Below are 7455 nucleotides of genomic sequence, written 5' to 3' on the forward strand. Positions count from 1 at the left end.
CTCCATGATCTGGCATCCCCAGGAGAAGCAGGTGAAGAATTTCTTTGAACTCCAGTAAGAAAAACACAGAAATTGGGACTCAGTCCTGAGTTAAAAATAAATCCACAAAAAAGGGACAAGGCTGTTTCACTGAAGTTAGCCCCTTCCTAATCTCTCTTATATCGTTTTAGCTGTTGCCTCAGTGGCCATCGATGCGGTAGGTCCCGAGGACCAGGGAATCAAACTAGCCTGCAGATCAACAGGGTGGTTCCCCAAACCTGAACTCCACTGGGCAACAAAGAATGGGCAGGATCTGCAGCCTGTGACCCAAATGGAGCAAGATCGTGAACTTCTGTTCAACGTTCTGAGCCACGTCACAGTCCGGGGAAAGGAAACTGGGGAAATCAGCTGCGTAATCCGGAACAGCCTGCTGAAAACAGAGCAGAAATCTGTCATTCTCCTCTCAGGTGAGTCATATGCATCATACTTTAACCCTGAAGCCTCTTCTCTGTCCAGAGACACGTCCCATCAGGCTCTAGTGTCCGTCTTATTTATATAGGAACGTGGCAGAACGCAGTTTCCCACCTAACTCAAAACGATGCTGTCCCAATACTATTAGAAGGAACCCATTGTGTTAGGTATTGTACAAATAATTAACTAGACAGTTGCTGCCCCAGAGAGCTCACAGGGTAGGATTAGGGCAAGAAGAAACATGGGAAATGCTGAGCTGGGAAGAACAGGAAACTGGAAAAGAAGCATGTTTTGCATGCAGCGTGGCCTAATGAACAAAGCACTGACCTGGGATTCAGGAGACTTGGGGGTCTGTTCCCAGCTCTGCTACTGGCCTGCTGGGTGACCTTGGACAAGTTACTTCCCCTTTCTGTGCCTCAGTTTCCCTATTTGTAAAATGCAGATAATGATGCTTACCTCCTTTGAGATCCACCAATAAAATACACTATGTAAGAGCTAGAGATGATTATTACGAATAATCTCAGCTCAGCTCACCACCTGTCTCACCGTTCTGGTGACTTATTAGAATTTGGATAAATTAACCTGCCATTTAGCAGCAATAAGAGTTCACCTTCTAATTTTTATTCTTACAAGGCCTCTATCTCTAAATCTGACTCCCACTCACTTGTGTGCGCTAACCAGCAATGGAGACTGGACAGCTTCAGACTCAAACTGGTGTGAACTAGCACCCAGGCAAACGTCAAGAATTGCTATATTGAGGTACAATTCCCCCAGTGCAGATGGGCAGAAAAAGGCCTATGAACCATGTCAGTGCTACATAAATACAAGAAGCCTTGAGCTGGCCACCTCCCCTGGGGTGAAAGTTACCTCTGAAGAATGCGCAGTGATCTTCATTGATCACACAGGGCAGTGGTTGTAACTGATTTTCTTGATCTTGGTATGTGATATCTAGAATCAGTGGGCCAAAACCTCAGATGGTGTAAATGGGAGTAATTCTACTGACTTCAGTAAAGCTATACTCATTACACTAGCTGAGGATCTGGCCCATTGACTCCAATGGAGCGGGACCAATTTACACCAGCTGGGAATCTGGTCCAGTGTCTTTATCATTGCCCACAATTGGTAAGGACCCAGGACTAGATTATCATGCCCTCGCTGACACTGAATAGTACATTAATCTGAAGTTAGTCGCATTGGTTACAATTCACTGCCAGTAAGAGCGTCATAATCTGGTCTACAGAAAACAGGCAGTATAAGAGCAGGAGTGAATATGATATAACCAATTTGACAGCTTTCCTGCTCAAGGTCCAGATTATCAGATGGTGTAAATCAATGGGAATTTACGCCAATTGCGGATCTATCTGATATTATGAACTGCAAAATCACTCAACTCCTGTATTTCACATATCCCTGGAGCTTGACTCATTGTTCCTAAATATGGAGAAGAGATGGTATGTTTCCAAGGTGACATTTTTCATTTCTTGTTTTCAAAGGTGATATTTGCCCTCGTGTTTCTCCGTGGCTTGCTGCATTCTGGGTGTTATTTTCTTTAAACCTTCTTGCGATTGGTGCCTGTGCAATTTTGAGATATAAAGGTAAGTGTGCTATCTGCATGTTTAAAGTCCTTTCACAAAGGGAGAAATAATCATCATAACATCAAACTAAAGTGAACTACAATGTTTATTGGTGCTCAAAAAGACTTCAGGATTGTGTTTTATTGTTTGTTCATCTCTAATTAACATCTAATACCAGAAAAAGATATTTTAAAAGTTGTCTGTTCTGGTATTCTGAATAGGAATAGGGCGGTTATTTTACCTCTGTATTTGGCACTGTTGTGACTGCTGTTGGAATACTGTGTCCAGTTCTGGTGCTCTCAATTCAGGAAGGATGTTGATAAACTGGAGACAATGTGAGAAGTGCCATGAGAATGATTAAAGGACTAGAAAATATTCCATAGACTGTGCTCCTGGAGTCTCTCAATCTGTTTAGTTTACCAAAGAGAAGGTTAAAGAATGACATGAACACACACTCTATAACCTACATGGGGAATAAATAGTTAATAATGGGCTCTTCAAGCTAGCAGAGAAAGGTATAACAAAATTAAACAGCTGGATGTTTAAGCTACACAAATTCAGACTAGAAATACAGCATATATTTTTTAACAGTGAGGATGATTAGCCATTAGAACAATTTACCAGGAGTTGCAGTAGATTCTCCATCACTGGAAACTTTTAAATCAAGATTGGGTCTTTTTCTTAAAGATCTGTTCCAGTTCAAACAGGAATTTTTTCAAGGCAGTTCTAAGGCCAGTGTTATACAGGAGGTCAGACTGGAGGATTTAGCATTCCTTTCTTCTTTATAATCTATGAACCTATGAATTTCATATAGAAATAAAATGAAGGAGTAGCAGCACAATCTTGAGGGCTGATCTTGGAAAAACTATTGTGCATAATGCTTATTGCCATGGGTACTCCAACTGACTTCACTGGACATTAACGAGATTACTCAGAGTAATATGGACTACACTTGGAAATGCAGTTTTCAGATTTTTTTTAATTTAATTATTTTCATCAAAACATGGTCCTTTTTAAAGGATTATTTTAACAAAAACATTTCAGTTTTTTCAGAATGTTCCAGTTAGTTTTCAGCCGACTTTAAATCATTAAAGCCAGCCTGTTGTTTATTTTCAAAATCTTTTTTCTATTTTTATTGACTATTTGTTTTTGTATTACTGATTTTGACTGGTCACCATGACACACAGTACATTTTTTTCAATATCTAAAAATATCATTTAAAAATATTTCTGCATCTAAAATCAAAACAATTTTACTTTAAAATATTTTGACAGAAAATCTGGAAAATAAAACAATGGACTCTCATAAAACACAGAAGAATTGAAAATGTTTTCAGATTTGCCAGAACGTTAGCAGTATTTTGTTTTGTTTTTCAACCATCTCTCGTTGTTTGCAAGATCAGGTCTATGTACATTTGAAAATAGAGGAAATATTATTCTAATACAAATTCCACAATTTATGTGCATGAAAAATATCAGAAGAAAAGAGGCTGCTAAGAAGCAATTTGACATCAATTCAAAATATTTCTATGCATATTGAAATGTTCAGTATCATTAGAGTATATATCATTGAGACCTGTCAACAAAAGTCTCAAACTTTCATGAAGCATTTTATGTGTCTTGTCCCCACCCTTCTCTTAACTCTTCAGCTTTCTCTGCTTTTATATTCTTCCTTCTCCCAACCATGCATAGTGTGACAAATGTACACTGCATTTATCATATTTTCTACTTGAATGACTCAAGTACTTTGGTAAACATCTGTTTATTAGATCTCTCTGGCACCCTGACAATTTACTTAATCCACCAAAATCTTTGATTCTTAATCTTATAGCCAAGCAGAAGGTCTCTAAGAAAAAATCATCAGAAGAAGAGACTTTATCCTTAAAAGGTAATGTATTTCTTTCTCTTAATTTATCCTTGATATGTTTATACTCAGTTTTGACATCTCTGTTTTAACTGGAATAAATTTTTCTTGCATGATGTTTATAAATATAACATTTGATCTTCTACCATAATTTAAAGCATGCAATAAAGTTATTTAAAATGACAATTTAATTTTAATATCAATTTTGCTTATAAATTGAATCAAATTTCTATTTCTTCCTGGGCAATCTGTTTCCATTGTTGCTTACATGTTATAGGGTAAGGCCTGTGCATCCTGACAGCTTCCTTTAAATGTCTTATGGCATCAAATAAATGTCACTAAAGCCAAACAACAGTGTTTCAGTCATTGCACTGATCTCAGGGTGCATGTGTAAAAATAAGCTTATCTCACACTCCAAGAACATTCTGTGAGGTGTTTTGCATCAACTGTGTATTACAATTCATTACATTGCTGTGTAGCAATGTGTCATTCTCTTCATTGCAGACACCGAGAAGGCGGCTTTGGAATCAGGTACAGTAAAAATTACTTTCACAAGTGAAACTTTCTGATATGGGTTTTCACACTGTGATAAAATACAAATGGTGAATATCTGGATCACAGATACACTATCACAGACATTGCAACATAGTGCAAGGGGCTGTGGGGTACATACCAGGGGAGCCACGGCTGTAATTCTGGGTCTGCTGTTAACTCCCTATGGGACCTTACACAGGTCACTTACCCTTCCTGCCTCAGCTTCCCCACCTCTAAATAGGAATAAATAATACTCATCTACTTCCAAGGGTGTTGTGAGGATTTGTTTGTAAAGCTAGATGGGTGCAATTCCCTCCTATGCAGACAGCAAGTGCAAGACCTACACACCACTGAAAATAGGACTTAAGCAGAATGTAAGTGACTTAAGTGGTGCATATAGGCATCATATCGGCCCTCTACACTGGGTTTATTACACCCTAGATAAGTATCATTAGAGTTAGAAGCCACTTGCCATAGGGAAGAGAAAAGAACAGCACCTGACAGGGGAGAATAAACCTCTAGCACTGTTCTTTATTATTAATATTATTGTGTTTTAACTGCTGTCTCATGAAAGCCCCTCCACAGTATCGTAAATTAATTGCAACTTAATCCACTTAGCCTTTTCTATCACAGACGATTTGCTTTGGGAAATCAGTACTACAAATACATTGCACTTCAGTGGAGGGAAAAAGGAAATAAACATTCCCTAAGTGAAATAATTAAGCAGTGTTCAAACTTTGAAATGTAAACAGGTCCTGGCCGGATGTACATTAGAAAAAGTGTTGCCAGTACGACAATCTAATGGCTAGGTGTGTGATAATATTTATCTGATTGCTGTTTGTGGAGATGCAGTTATATCGCCAAAAAAAAGTACTTTTGCCGGTATAACAATTAGAGATGAACACCATGGGAGGAAAAAAGGAACTCTGCAATGATTCCTTCTCAGTATATTGTGGTTCCTTTTTCACTATTTGTATCAGTCCAAAACATTCAGCAAATGAACAGAAATCCTTTTTCCTTTCAGGTATGCAAGAAATTCCCTCTGAAATCTGTGTCTCAAAGCAGGCCTCAGCCACCTCTCATATTCTCTTTGCTGGAAAGCCACACACACATACACACACACACACGTATAAAGGAGCTATAAAGGGTTTACTGTTAGAAATATCAGAGAAAAATATTTTTTCTAATAATCTATTTTATTTATCTTACGGGATGTGTTTGAGCTTCAGAAAAAGGTGATGTGTAAGATCTCTAAAGCAGTGGTAATGCTCAGGGTTTCCTTTATTGCAGTGTCAGGGGAAGTTTTACAGTTGGGAGGTGAGTCTTGTTCGGAATGTTTTACAGTAGGCTTCGCACAGGTGTCAGATTAGAATTTGCCATTAATCTTTTGAACGGGATCAAGATCAGGCACTTTGGGACAGTGAATCTGTGGGCATCGAGCTGACAAATACTTCTGTTTAACGAATGAGAAATGTTCTCTCTTTCTTTCAATTCATATAGGTGGGAAAGAAAAGCATAATGAAACAGGTAAGGTTTCTCAGAATCCTATTTGCCCTTCAGCCAGTGTCAAATCTCACTTGGTCATATGGAGAGAAGAGAAAGCAGCAGACCAATGGATATTTCAGATGCCAGTTGAAGACATCTGTCACTGCAGAGGGAGAAGGTGCTTTATGGCAGTCTTGAGCTTTTAACAGAGTGAATCCCTCTGGAGCTTTGTCAGTGTCACTAATTTTCAAACTCTTTTGTTGGATTAGGTTGGTAATTGTAGAAAGGTGCACTCATCACACATGCTTAAACTTCTTTGTGAGCATTAATGTGGACAAATTGGAGAGAGTCCAAGGGAGAACAACAAAACTAATAAAAGGTTTAGAAAATCTGACCTATAAGGAAAAGTCAAAAAATTGGGCACATTGAATCATGAGGAAAGAAGACTGAGGGGGGAACCTGATAAAAGTCTTGAAATATGCTAAGGGCTTTTAAAAAGAGGACAAAGATCTATTTTACTCCATGTCCCCTGAAGGCAGGGCAAGAAGTAATGGGCTTACTCTGCATCAAGGGAGATTCGGGTTAGATATAAGGAAAATCTTTCTAACTATAAGGATAGTTAAGCTCTGGAACAGGCTGCCAAGGGAGGTTGTGGAATCCCCAGCATTGGAGGTTTTTTAAGAGCAGGTTGGACAAGCACCTGTCAGGATTGTCTAGGTTTACTTGGTCCAGTCTCAGAACAGGGCGCTGGACTAGATGACCTCTTGATGTCCATTCCAGCCTGACATTTCTATGATTCAATGAGTCAATGATAAAATGTGGCAATAGCCTGGCCTGCCATATGACAGGGTCCAATTTTAAGGAGCATTAAGGCTCGTAGGGATTTGAGGAAACTCCAGTTTATGCACCTATGTGTTGGCTATAGCAAAGGTGTATGAGACTCGACCCCATGTAAGAGGTACAAAAGAAGGGTTGCGGGTCTCACCTCTGAATTGCTGCAGTCCTTAGTTTGCCGCATGCTGGGCCAATCCACTGCCCCCTCACAGAGGGCTACTGTAGTTACAACAGCTGCCATTGGCTCCATGGGATGGATAGATCAGTTAGGGATTGGTGGAGATAACAAACCCCTGGCCATGCTTCAGCTGCCATGAGCACATTCCCTAGTGAAACAGTGAAGGGACAGTAGTGGTGTAGCAGACACGATGCTGGCTCTGTGCTATCAGAGGATCCGTCTGCAATGGGATGATCCTCCTGTTGCCATCAGGGTTCAGCACAAAGGAGCGCACCACATGGGAGAATCTGGGCCTGCGATGGGAATCTCCAGAATGGCCATGTGTGGCAAAAGTCATTGACCTCAGGACCAGTTTTGTTTAAGAGACATAAGAGTGAGGATACCCGGTCTTATTCTTTACTGATATTTCTGTTTCCTTTCACTCCAGTGGGAACTGGAGCTGGCCATTACAGAAATCCAAATGGGTGGGGAAAGGGGAGAAGTCTGGTCCAGATTTAGCCGAGTTCTGAACTTTTGAAAATCCAACACTGAGCCTGC

The 7455-nt window shown here is 39.8% G+C and overlaps 1 long non-coding RNA gene across 1 annotated transcript; it reads left to right on the forward strand.

Annotated features, from left to right (window-relative positions):
* Positions 1-218: 218 nt before the first annotated feature.
* LOC137158559 (uncharacterized) lies at positions 219-3911 on the forward strand. The gene is made up of 3 exons (XR_010921449.1): positions 219-446; positions 1944-2045; positions 3855-3911. It is a non-coding gene; the product is annotated as an uncharacterized lncRNA (long non-coding RNA).
* The last annotated feature ends 3544 nt before the right edge of the window (positions 3912-7455 follow it).

This window comes from Emydura macquarii, unplaced genomic scaffold (assembly GCF_026122565.2).
Source record: "Emydura macquarii macquarii isolate MOO-44397 ecotype Brisbane River unplaced genomic scaffold, CSIRO-AGI_Emac_v2 contig_1723, whole genome shotgun sequence".
Lineage (NCBI taxonomy): Eukaryota > Metazoa > Chordata > Testudines > Chelidae > Emydura > Emydura macquarii.